The sequence below is a fragment of the Lampetra fluviatilis genome, chromosome 21, assembly GCF_964198595.1.
Source record: "Lampetra fluviatilis chromosome 21, kcLamFluv1.1, whole genome shotgun sequence".
NCBI classification, from domain to species: domain Eukaryota; kingdom Metazoa; phylum Chordata; class Hyperoartia; order Petromyzontiformes; family Petromyzontidae; genus Lampetra; species Lampetra fluviatilis.
The window spans coordinates 13,306,315-13,319,650 of NC_136295.1; the positions used below are offsets into that span (position 1 = coordinate 13,306,315).

Sequence of the window (13,336 nt, forward strand, 5' to 3'; positions counted from 1 at the left end):
GCGCGCAGGCACGCGCAGACGCGCACAAACACACACACACACAGACGCACACACACAGGCACACACACACGCGCGCGAGCACACACACAGGCACACACACACGCGCGCGAGCACACACACAGGCACACACACACGCGCGCGAGCACACACACAGGCACACACACGCGCGCGAGCACACAGACACACGCGCGCGAGCACACAGACACACGCGCGCGAGCACACAGACACACGCGCGCGAGCACACAGACACACGCGCGCGAGCACACAGACACACGCGCGCGAGCACACAGACACACGCGCGCGAGCACACAGACACACGCGCGCGCGAGCACACAGACACACGCGCGCGCGAGCACACAGACACACACGCGCGCGAGCACACAGACACACGCGCGCGAGCACACAGACACACGCGCGCGAGCACACAGACACACACAGACACACACACACAGACACGCGCGCGAGCACACTCGCGAGCACACTCGCGAGCACACACAACAACCGTCATTCGTCATCGGCAAGTCCACTCAGCTCGACATCCTCCTGTACCACATCACTCCATCTCTTCTCTAGCCCGTGCCGCGCCCGTTTAGCCCCCTCGATCCGGCCGAACAAAAGCTGTTTAGGCAGGCAGTGGCTGGGCATGCGGGCTCCATGACCCAATGATATGTGCGCTCCTCACACAATCCAGCCTGATTAAACCCAGGATGGATCGTAGGCAGGACAGCCTAAATGTTTCTAACCGGTGAAGATGTGCCATTAGGAGGGTCCACGTTTCACTAGCATAGAGAAGGGAGGGAATGACCGTGGCCGAGAAGACCTGAAGCTTCGTGCGGAGCGAGACCAGTTAGCTTCCACACAGCGTTACGCAACCGATGAAAAGATATTGCCGCTCGACTGATTCGGAGTGAGGCCTCTGCTGTTAAACTGGAGCCGGTCATAAGCACACTGCCCAGGTATGGGAAACTCTCCACTCTCTCCACTACTGTCCTATCACCGATTGGGAGTTGTGGGGGTGGAGTGTCCGATGGTACAAAATACCCAGGCAGGTGCTTCGTTTTGGTGGGGAGCCATCTCTTGACCACACCCAGGCATCGATCCAGCCTCCCATTGTATCTGTACCAGATGGAAATTCTTCAGGTACAGCTATTGAAGGCTTCACGAACTACGTGGTGGAAATAAATGTTAAATAATGTGGGAGCCAGAGGACATCCCTGTCGCACCCCAAGGTGAACAGGGAATGGCTCCGACTCCTGGCCACGTAGTTTTACCCGGGCCCGCTCGCCATCATGGAGGTCCTTAATGATCGCGAGCAGTGGGTCAGGGACTCCGAAAGCACGAAGAACAACCCAGAGCCCAGGCCTACTGATGGTATCATAGGCCTTGACCGGGTCAATAAAGCAAAGATGTAGGTCTTGTTGGAATTCCCTACACCTCTGCTTTAGCAGACAGACAGAAAATATGGCATCTGTGCAGGACCGCCCTTTATTGAAACCACATTGTGGCTCCGCAAGCCTCTCTTCAGCGTGCCTGGCAAGGCGATGTTGAATAATCCTTGCCAGGAACTGAGGAGTGAGATGCCCCTGTAGTTGTTACAGTCTGTGCGGTCCCCCTTCTTAAAGAGGGGGACCACCAGGATATCCTTCCAATTCAGCGGAACCCGTCCAGTGTAGGGCAGTCTGCACCGACGCCACCCTCCCTCAGCATTTCGCTTGGGAGATCATCTCTGCCCCGTGCCTTTCCTGGTCTCAGGCTCTGGATCGCCCTCAGTATTTACTCAACAGATGGCACCTCAGCCAGCCACTCACAGGGGCTGATTTCTTCTTCCCATATTTGAGGCACCGCAGCCTCAGCAGGGTCATCCCCACTTTGTCCCACGATGTTTTCCATGTTGAGGGATTTCCCCTCCCCCAGGACTTCACAGAAATGCTCAGCAAATCTGCAAACCTGTTCCTGGGGTTCGGAGATTGGATCACCGTTTTTCCCCTAATGATGGTAATAGGTGTGGCGCTACAGGTTACTTTTTTGATGGAGTTAAATAGTGATTTGTGATCGCGGGCCATTGAGGCAGACTACATCTCCTCAGGAACCTGTGACCACCAACCATCCTTGCAGCGCCTCACGGCTCTCCGAACCTGCGAGCGAAGGCTGCGGTAAGCCTCCTCATTCTCTAACGTGGGATGCTGTAGCCGATGAGAGTGGGCCTGTCGCTTTTTCTCAGCCAGCTTGAACACCTCCTCTGTCAGCCAGGGTCTCTGGGGTGGTCTGGACCGTGTACCCAAAGCAGCCATTGCAGCTGCATGAGCCACAGTCCTTAACCTCACCCATTTCCCCTCGACATTAGGAGAAGTGGGGGACGATGCCAACCCCAGCCGCAAGCGATGATGAAATTCTCGCTTGCAACTTTCATCAGCTAGCTGAGGCCATGCGACTATGGGTTTGAATGGGGTCCTGGGTATACACCCACCATCGGAGTGGAAGAATGGCAGGTGCATCTTACAGATGACAAGTCGATGGTCAGTGGGCAGATCAGCTCCACGGTAGGTCCTGGTGTCAAGGACATGGGCCCGCATCCGTTGTTCCGTCACTATGTCGTCCAGCAGATGTTCTTGCTTGGATCCGGCATGCATCCATCAAGTTCAAGTTCATTTATTAGGTAAAGCCCTGTGAGCCATTCGGCTCTTGAATCGGGTGCAACCGCAACAAACAAAAAACAGAAACATGAACAAAAAAACATCTTATGATGTGTGGATGCGCCAATGCCGGAACAGCGTGTTGGTAATTACAAGCCCATCGGCTGCACAAAAATCTAGCAGCCTCCTACCGTTGTTATTGAGCTGATCTGGCCCATGCCTTCCAATCACTCCTGACCAGGTGCAGCATCGTGACCAATTCGGACATTGAAGTCACCCAACAAATATGACTTTTTCCCGAGGGGCCACTTTAGCCAGCACCTGTGATAGGAGGTCATAGAAGGAATCTGACTCATTGGCCTTGCCTGCATGCCTCTACGGATGTTCGTCTTCGGTGAGGGCATAAGTAACCACGACCACCACTCCTCGCCTCTGGTTGATGGGAAGGCGAGCCCAAAGTATCCTGGGGCTTACAGCTTCCCACACCTCACCGCCATGCTCCCACGCCCCCTTCATTCTTTTGTTCAGAAGAAGAGCACGCACACACGCACTAGCGCACACACGCGCGCGCACTAACTCGCACACACGCGTGTGCACTAGCACACACACACGCGCACACGCACACACAAACACATTCCGTGCATTCAACCGCTGCTCAGTAATAGGTGTCAAAATCTTGAGGTTACGAGCACCATGGAACATTGCGTAAGCCTCTGCCGCGTGTTAATCACCGTCACGGCGGCTCAATTTTGAGAAGAGCGTCAGATTTTCTCGCTGGCCCCCTGGTGGGGCCCGCTGGCAGCCCCTCCCGCCGCTCGTGGGTTTGGCCGGCACGGGCTGCGTCACAGACGCGGTTTTCTCCTGGATCCGCGAGCGCCGTAGGCGCCGGTGCGGAATGGCCGGGACGAATGCCGTGCGGCCCGGGGAACCGTGATCGCGCCAAGGGTGACGGGCACGGGGAGGGAGCCTATCTCCGGAACCGGTTCGCGGGCGAGGACGGGGGGAAGGTTGCGGCACGCATGCGAGCCCCCGACTCGCCACGCCTTCGTCACGGCCTCGTCACCACGGCGCAAGTTGCTCCGGCACATTGTCGGCGTCCGTTGCGTCCCCGGCCGAATTAACAAATAAATAGACGGCTCTCGTTTCGCGCCGCGTTCGTCTTCGCCACGTAAATTTGTGCTGAGCCTCGGCGTTGCGGGATTTTGAACAATTATCTGTGGCTAATTTTGGGTAATGAGTGCCACTTAAAGGTTAAATGGGCATGTGGCAACAAATGAACTGAAATGTTGGTTTCATACGAAATAAAACACTTGACCTATTTTTCAAATTGCTTGTCTAATCTAGATATGCAAATTATGAGTAATTAAAGCTAACTAATGGCACGCGTATAATTAAAACTGCGATTCAATTTAACGTTGACACATTAGCCCTAAAGAGCACAACCACCGTAAGCAGATTGCCACGAGCTCTGATTTCGTTTTAATGGCAAGATTAAGCGCCACTGTTGCCGGTTTTAATGGCAATCGTCTCTCCTGCAACGGGGGGCGGTGGCGCAGCCCCCTGCCATGCCAACCTCCCCCCCCCCCCCGCCCCCCCGTGCATCACACCGCCACTCGCCATCCTCTTCTCACGTCCATTCCGCCCGGCTCATTGCGCCGTTTCGCGACATTTTCCCTCTTGGCGGCGGCGGAGATGGCGATCGCGGTGTCTCGCATGCACGCACGGTTGGACGCGCGCGCGCACTCGGAGGAGCGCGCGTGAGTAAACGCGACACGACAACGCGTTTTGGAGGCATTATTCAGACCCACGACGGCGGACATCGGCACGGAGGTCCCGCCGAACACATGAAGGGAGGATCTCTCCGCTGCCCTCCCGCCTCCCGTTGGGGGTGGCGGGGAGATGTACGGATAGTGGGGGGGGGGGTTTCGGCCACGGGGGGAGCACGGTGGGGGTAAGGTGGAGGAAACCGGAGGAGCGTTGGGGATTTAGCGGAGGCGCGAGGGAATGTGGCGAGATACCGGGCGGCGTGAGAAGGATGTGGGAGGCGTCGAGGGACGTCGAACAATAAGGGGCCACTCGTGATGCGGGGGAGCGGGTGTGGGGGGGGCACGAGGACCCGCGGGGGGGTGGAGCAGGGAGGCATCCGGGGAGCGACGTGGAGCGGGACACGGAGGACCGCGGGCACACCCGGGGAAAGGGGGACGCGGGGAGATGCTGTGCAGCAAGGGGGGGGGGGGGTGGGGGGCCGCGGCGACCCGTTCCTCGCTCCCCCCCCACCCCTCCCCTCTCGGCCGAAGCCCGGTCCGCGGGCGCCCGTTATTCATTTTAATTATTGACTCTTCAATCTCCACGTTTGTTTCCGAGCCGTGTGACCGTCCTGTGTTTTTATTTTTGTTTGCAACCTTTGAGGGGGGGTGGTGGAGGTGGTGGGGGGGGGGGGCCCATTCCCGGGCAGAGGTGCGCGCGGGCAAGATCAGCGGCGGCCCTGATGGAATCGTTCAATTATTCAGGGGCATTGCCTGAATATGACAGGGCCGCACTCTATAATTTTCAAAGTTTAATGAAAAATGTACTTTGCATTATTTAGCGATGATAAAATAATTCTATTGAGGTTCTCTCTCCCGGCCTTTTGTCGGAGTGGTTTGTAAACGCGGCGCGGATGCAGGGCGCGCACGGGGGGCTCCGCCACGGCGATGGGGGGCCCGCGAGGCCAGGACGAGTCCCGTTTGCGCGAGTGACGACGGTGGCGACGTGGAAACAAAGCGCAGCGAGGAAGAGAAATCGCAGCAGAGACGAGCGGACCGCAATCGGCGCGTCAGGTGGCAGCGTCTGAGTCCGCCGACTTAAAACCGTTGAAAGCGCCCTCCTCCTCTTCCCCCCCGGGGTGCCGTGTTGGCTGCACGTCGCTCTGAGCGGGATTTAACCCTGATGAATTCCTTTATAATGGAGCGTCTCCACGCCCCTGTCCTGCACGTCCCGCAATGCACAGGAATTCATCTCCCACGCCCATCAGCGCTGCTCCGGTCCGCACAGGCCGCCCCCCCACCTCCCTGGTTTTGGGTCTCGCCGCTGGCAAGCGCCGGCTCATTGGGCCTCGTCCCGAACGGTCGTTAATGAGACAGCGCGGCCGCCCCACCCCCCCACGGAGCTCTCCGTGTCAGGTGTGGCCACTTACGTCAATTGACAAGGGTTGGGTGAAACGATCCATCAATTAGTTCTCTTTATTGGACACACCTAACGAAGGGGCGCAGTGGGGGGTGGAGGCCCTGATGGACGTCTGGAGGGGGGGAAAGCATGGCCTGGATTCTTGCTATTGACCCAGATCCGGAGCTGGAGCCAGATGAATCGAGCGAGTGAGCTATGGCACCGGAGTAAATAACCCACGGGTGGAGCGGCGGTGAGCGCACTGCTCTAGCGCACTGAACCCGCTGACCCGAGTTTGCTTCCCAGCCCGCGATGTGGGCAGGGGCCCTCATCCAGCAGTGGATTGACAGCAGGGCTGTCTGTGCACATTTACAGAGAGTGAGTGAATTGGGTACAATTAACAGGGCACCTTTTACTCCCTCCCACGCCACCGTAGTCCTTTAACGAGCATTCTTGCGGCGGCTTTAATGTGGTCCCATGCATTCTCTGTGCACTTCAAGGAGATTTACAAACCCGCCACCCCCTCCCCCACAATTTACTGAATTTCTCCAGACAGCGATGGTTTTCACCTCTGGACCGTGACCGATGTAATTTCCCTTTTGTGTGTGTGTGTGCGGCGTCACAGAAATGGGACTCGGGATTTAATGTTGAGTGGCGCTCTTCCCTCTGGCCGTGACGTCCGTACCTGAGGAACGAACAGAGCGAGTGGGCAGGGTGGCCGCTCGTAGCGGATTGTCTGACGCTCGCCCAGTTTGCTGCTCGCCGCCGTCAAGCGGCCCGGCGAGCCTCTATCCCCGCCGTCACCTCTACTCCCGGATGGCTAAAACGACCGCCTAGCGGAAAATCGATAAACCGCTCGTAGTGGGGTAAAGTGTGGGTATGTCCGCGGTTGTGCGGGGCGCCCCCGCAAATTGAAGAACTCTCCTCTCGGCCCTCAACCCAATCTGTTAACGCCCAATCCATCCTTCGATCCGTCCTTCTGTGCCTCTCGCTTTGCTCCGTCCGTGTCACGCCCTCCGCACGCTCGTCTGGCCCTCCCTCTCGACCACAGTTCATCCGTCCTTGTCCTTCCGTACGTCCGTGGGCGAGCCTCTGACCGGGGGGAGCCGTGACGTCGGAGTTTGTCCTCGCGGCCCACGGCGGCGCCTCCTGGGCCCTCTCCCTCGAGTGCCCGCGTCGCAGGCCGCGTGCGCTCCGTGGCATTTACTCCCCCCGGGCACGGCGCGCCGTAATTTCGTTATGAAGTCATTACCGAAATCCCTGGCCTTGTCAGAGCCGGTGACAAATGACCCGTCCTTAAGCAGGTAGCCAACTCGCCGCGCGCCCGGCCGCAGAGCCATTACCCACAAGCGCCGTGGAGAAGATGTTTAATAATCTTATTACGGACCCCTTGCAGCCCATTTGTTATATTTGTCAGCTGTAAGTACCCATTACATTTTGTGCGAACGATTCTCATTTCGTTCCGTTTGCCACGGTTTTAGTTTTTATGCCAGCCTGAATGGAAATCGTACGCGCACGCGCGCACGCGTACACGCGGGCACGCGCGTGTTCGTATGTGCGGACGTCGCCGGGTCCAGTCCCCCGGCGCGGGTGACACGCGGGGTAAAGCGTCGTCACGAGAGCGCGGTTCTCCTCCTGCGCCAGGAGGAGGGGGCGCGGGCGGGGAGTGTTGGGGGGGGGGGGCGTTCGCGAGCTCGTTAAAATATGTACGTATTCATTCGAAAAAAGAAACACGGAGAATTTACATGCGGTAAAAATTAATTAGGTGCCACGGCCCATTAGTCTAGCGTGCTGTTCAGTGCTCGCTGTGTCTGCGAGAGAGGGGAGTGATGGTAACCCCCACCCCCGCCCGCCCCCCCCACACCCCCACACACCCCTCCGCCGCCCCCCCACCCGCCTCGCGGGACGGCCTGGGGATCGGCGTCCAGTGCCGCCACCTGACGGAGCCGTCCCCGTAATTAACGACGCGCTCGTCAGTTGGCTAACGGCGCCCCTACGGGCTCGGCCACGTGCGCGCGTGTCGCAGGTTCTGCCGCCGCCACCGCCGCCGGTGGTGGTGCCGCCGCTGCCGCCACCGGGCGGCGCGGGGCGAGGAGGAGGAGGCGGCGTGGACGAGGACGGCACGAGCGGTGGACGCCATCGTCCGGGTCGGCTGGAGCGTCCGAACCGGGAGCAGAGGTGAGGCCCCCGCGGGCGTCGCGCCGGCCGCTCGCGATCGATGGCGTGATCGGGGCCGGGCCACGCGCTGTCACATGTCGTGATTTCTCCCCCGTTTTGTTCTCCGTTTTGTCGTGGGGGTTTTTTTCCCACCCTTTCATTTTTTTTTACTTGACGAACTCGTAGTGACAGCTGTCGCACTCCACGAGGGGTCGCGAGCGGGGTCGCCCCGACCCCTCGCAAAATGGCGGGGGGGGGGGGGGTTGGGGCAGTGGGTGGGCTCTGAGAGAATTGGAGCTTAGGGGGGTTGTGACCAATCCGCTTCTGGTCCCACTTCACTCCCAGGGACGTCGTCGCGTTTATTTTGTATCCGTCGGTGTCGACGCCCCCAGGTGCGTTATTCCATTGGCATGGCGTGCGCGGCGTGGAGAAGGCCCCGCGACGCGTGAATGCTCCGCAGCGTCGCGCCTGATAATAATCGGTGCCGTCGTTACGGCTCGCCGGCCGAGTTCGGATTTTTCTCGCTGTCGAGACTCACGCCTCGTCTCTCTGGCCAGTCCTTGGCCACGTCCGCGCTCTGCGCTCTGCGCTCTGCGCTCTGCGCTCTGCCCTCTGCGCTCTGCGCTCTGCGCTCTGCGCTCTGCGCTCTGCGCTCTGCGCTCTGCGCTCTGCGCTCTGCGATCCCCGCTCTGCGCTCCGCGCTCTGCGCTCCGCGCTCTGCGCTCCGCGCTCTGCGCTCCGCGCTCTGCGCTCCGCGCTCTGCGCTCCGCGCTCCGCGCTCTGCGCTCCGCGCTCTGCGCTCCGCGCTCTGCGCTCCGCGCTCTGCGATCCCCGCTCTGCGCTCTGCGCTCCGCGCTCTGCGATCCCCGCTCTGCGATCCCCGCTCTGCGATCCCCGCTCTGCGCTCCGCGCTCTGCGCTCCGCGCTCTGCGCTCCGCGCTCTGCGCTCCGCGCTCCGCGCTCCGCGCTCCGCGCTCCGCGCTCTGCGCTCTGCGATCCCCGCTCTGCGCTCTGCGATCCCCGCTCCTGGGTTTGCGCGGCGCCCTCGCGCGTGGACAATTAATCTGATTTGTCACGGGGAAGCCATCACTCTTGCTGCGCGCAGCCAGCCCGGTCGATAAATAAAACACGGAAGAGAGCGGCCGAGGGCCATTGTGAAGCATTCGCGCCGGCCCACCGATCTGCCGCGCTTTGTTTACGTGACTGATGAGCGTATAAATGCAAATAACAGGCCTCCTTGCGAGCCTTCGCTTCGCGCATTATTCAAATAAACGTCCGAGCTTGTCGCGTTGCCCTGGCGATTGGGCGCGGCAAAACGATACGGTTCCGTTTGTCGATACCGTTGGGCCTCCGCGAGCATCGTGGCGCTCTGTGGGCCGTCCGTGGGAAACTCGCCATCGGTCCCGGATTGCAGAAGTCGCGCGCCCTGACGTTCTGAAGCCACGGAGGAGCTGCTGCCCATGTCTGAAATTCCGCGTCCGTGGGTGCGGTGCCGGCTCTAGACGCTGCTCGGGCCGGAGGATCCTGCCGGAGCTCGCTTCGCGCTGGCAGCAGCGGTGGGCGCCGGTGATGCTCTCCATCGTAGGGTTCGCCCGGGTTCGCCAAATAAAAAGAGACTTAGTATACCACTTGGCAGCGGCCGTGGCGGTTTTGAAACAAAGCCAGTGCCACTTTCGCAGTCCAAAGGTAGCGGGCGTGATGCTGCCAGCAATGCTTTGCAGCGCGCAATAAGTTAATTTCCCAGTGGCACAAATTAAAAGATATTTACAGTTGTTGTGCGCGTGTGCGTTTAATCCCTTTTTGCATTGCGGATTTGGTTTGCGTGAAAGTAAATAATAAATAAATACAAAATAAACGCGTGACTTACAGCACGGTGCGGCGCGAGACGCGGGGAAACGCATCCGTGGCGGCGAACAGAGTGGTTTTGTTTGAGGCTTAGTTTGAGGTTTTTTTCTCGCGAGCGGGGAGTGATGGAGAGAACGCTACAGGGCAGAGGGGGACTTGAGACGCGGCTACAGTAGAAGTGCAAATGAAGACACTTCACAGGGGGAGAGAGAGAGCGCGAGAGGGAGGGGGGAGGGGCGGTCGTCGGCGGATGAGAAGAGAATCGTCTCGAGCCTGGGCTGGAGCAGATAGATGAGGAGTCTCAGTAGTTGTGGATGGCCAGGGGGAGGGCCTTTCGGCGATGGGAGCAGCAGCAGAGAAGGAGTGACCTTCCGCCGAGAGGGGAAGTTTGATCGAGGGGCAGCAGGGGCGACGCTTGAGCTTCGACCGGAGCAACAGTCAGTCGGGTTTGACGTCAGCCGTGTCGCTCCACAACACGCGGAGCTGAAACGTCGGACTTCGTGCCGAACAATGCCCAGCGCTACGACCCGAAAACGCATCGGAGAGCGCAAGCGAGAAAACCGAGGCGGCCGCCCCATGAGAATCCATCTGTACGCGACCCACCAACCCCCCAGTGTTGCAGGTGCGCCCTACCACCAGCAGCGGCGGGCGATGCCGCGTGTGGTGTTTACGCAGCTCGGGGGGATTTACGTGTAAACAAAACTGTACCGTGGTGCAAGGGCTCCTCCTCCGTGTGCGAGCACAAAGCTGGGGACGGCTCTTAGCGCGCTGGCGTGAGAACCGCGCGTCGCCGCTCTCTCTCTCTCGCTCTCTCTCGCTCCGTGAAAGGCGGCGAGGATTTAGGCGTTTGCATCATCCGGCCGGATTGTTGCAAAATGTCGCTGTTTACAGATTTCGCACGCACGAGCGCGCTCGTGCTCGCTCGCGCGTTCACGAGCGCCAAGCACCGGCCGCTCCGCTCGCAGGAGGCGACGTGGGTTCTGAGCCAGCCAGGGATTTGCAACGAGCGTTTATCATTTTGATTTACAAACAAATAAAGTGCCTGCCAGCCAAACGCTTTCTCTGCAGTCGTTCCGCTCCGTCCAAGTTAATGTTTTCTTGGAAGCACCGTGGCTTGCAGACGAAATAAACCTCCGTTTGGAGCGCGCGGGAGCGCGTGTGGGAGCGCTGCCCGTGCGACCAGCGTTTGTCCTCGGCCCGCAAAGGGAACGGCGGATTTCTTGAGAAATAAAACCCTCGTGCCGTCCGCAATGACCTCAGCGCTGCCGGCTCTCTCCCGGCGGATGCTGCGAGCGAGTAGGAGGCACCGCAGCCTCGTGGGGGTGGGGTCTCGTGGGGGAGGGGGCGCTAGGCGATTAGCAAACACGCGTCTGGCCGGAGGTGGTTAGGTTGTTGTGGCCGGAATTAATTTAGCAAACATTTGCCCTGCTCGTGCTGAAGTTGTTGTAAAAGAAGAATGATTTAGAGGCCCTTGTCAGTCGACTGCTGGGTGAAGGCCTCACCCGGGGGTTGTTCGCCACCGATGTTAGTTGTGGTCAAGTATCGAACTCTCCGGTTACTGGGTTAATAGAGCAGGACACTAACCGCTATGTCACTGGTGCCTCCTGAGCGAAGTTAGTGAGCATTTTGGTTCACAGTTATAACACTGCTGGTTCAAAACCCAATCGATAGCCGATTCAGCCCCATCATGTCTCCATGTTAAAACAAAACGAGGGGGCCCACTTTGTGGACAGTTGACTGGTCATTCTCCCAGGAAACTTCTCCTTGCCATGGGAATGTGGAATTTCCAACACGGGCTCACGGCGGCCATTGGAGATGAGCGCATTTTTTTTCTTTATCGCGCAAACTCCTCCCACGTCGTCCTCCATCGTGGTCGTGGCCGTCCGCTGCAGAGCAGCCCATCGGAACCAGGGGAGCAGAGTAGCGGTGGCCGCTTCGTACCTAAGGTACAAAGCCCGGAATGGTAACGCGCCCTACGCCGTTACACAAATACGCACGTGCTAGCGATTGGGGTGTCGTTCGAGCGTCGGGGTCGGCCGCGGGCCCCCGCTGCCCGGGCACGTGACCAGAAAAACACAACCTGGAGGTCGGACTGCTCCCAGAGCGACGAAAACTTGACCCGGGCTAACCGCCTCTCCGGGCACGCCGTCATCCAAATTAAACCGGGCTCGCGGATGTGGGCCGACACCTTTGGCGGGAGCGCGGAGGTTCGTGGAACCCGCCGTATGAACCGACGCAAACAGGCCAGATTGATTAATTATTTTTACGACGCTGGCGACGACGGCGATGATGTTATTGTTGTTCGATTAGATGCTAACGGTTTGGCAGATGTTGCAACAGAGCCGCGTAAGTGAGGCTAACGAAGCGGGCGCGGGGAAACGCGATCGGGTGTCTGCGATGTTCGCATGCGGAGACGCGGCCGACATTCGAGCCGCCCGCCCGTCAATCATCGCGTTACGCAAAATAAATAAATAACATTGAATAAATCCTCGCACCTGCCCGCCGGCGCAGGCGCTCGCCAAACTATGCACCGCTCCAGTTTTTTTGTTTAAATTCATATTTTGTGTATTTAATCGAGTGTCTCATAACACAGCCGACTCGGTTCTGCCAGTTTAGGGTGCCCCGGCTGTTGCGCTCCGAGCCCCAGAACCTCGACTCCTGCGATGAGGCCGAGGAGGGGAGCGGGCCACGTTTGCGATCGGAGAGAGCGTGCCGCCGGGAAAGGTCACGACCTCAGCGATCGCAAAACACCGGCACGCACCGTGAGAGAGCCGGCCTCCCGAGCGCAGTTTAACGGCCGAAGAAATGGGCCGAGGCGGGTGATTTACGCGCCGCCGCCACCACGCGTCTATTAAGAGGGCCGTCATCTCCGCGGGGCGGAGCGGTCGCGCCGGCCATCGTAGCGAACCCCACGGCGCCGCCGCCGCCGCTGGGAAGTTGATGAGATTTATAAAGCGCATCGCCGAGCGCCGTGGGGACACCCGTGGCCCCGTGTGCAGTAAAATTTTTAAAAGTTTTATTGCTGGAAAACTCAAAATATTCTCGATTGTTTGGGGGACGTCCGGGAAGATTTGTTAGTGCAGCGAACCCCGTCCCGAGCCAGCGTCAACGCACAAAAAGTTGGCATTTGTAAGCATTTTTTTGTTTGTTTATGCTTTGGCGGAAGTGTACGGATGCCAACAAGAGAGCTATTTTTAACCATTGTTTAAAAATATTCGCTTCTGTATTTTCACCACTTGGCTCCTCTTTCGCTTGAAGCGCCGTGAGTTTCGTAGCGGCGTGTGCTGCGGTTGTGGTTTGGACAGAATCGGGCTTTCAAAAAATAATTATAAATAGCTGTGCATGTACACATTCGGAAATGAAATAATTACGCACGGCAAATGTAACGCCGCAGCGGCGGCCGCGCAAATAAATAAACCCGTTCCAAATCGGCCGCCGCCACGGAGCGAGTTTTAAGAATGCCCCCTCTCTCCGTGGGAACGAGGCCGACGATGACGACCATTTGGACGCGGTTCTTGGCGATGTTTTTGCCCGTGACCTTGGCACGGGAAGAGCAT

The 13,336-nt window shown here is 58.8% G+C and overlaps 1 protein-coding gene across 2 annotated transcripts in view; it reads left to right on the forward strand.

The window, feature by feature from the left end:
- Nucleotides 1-13,336, forward strand: part of LOC144938269 (thyroid hormone receptor beta-like) — a 112,871-nt gene that overhangs the window by 41,767 nt on the left and 57,768 nt on the right. Inside the window, exon 3 of one of the 2 annotated variants that reach the window (XM_078866131.1) lies at nt 7,804-7,955. The exons of the other annotated variant lie outside the window; for it this stretch is intronic. The gene's annotated coding sequence lies outside the window, so the exon portion shown is untranslated. The remainder of the gene's footprint in view (nt 1-7,803; nt 7,956-13,336) is intronic. 2 annotated transcript variants of the gene reach the window in all.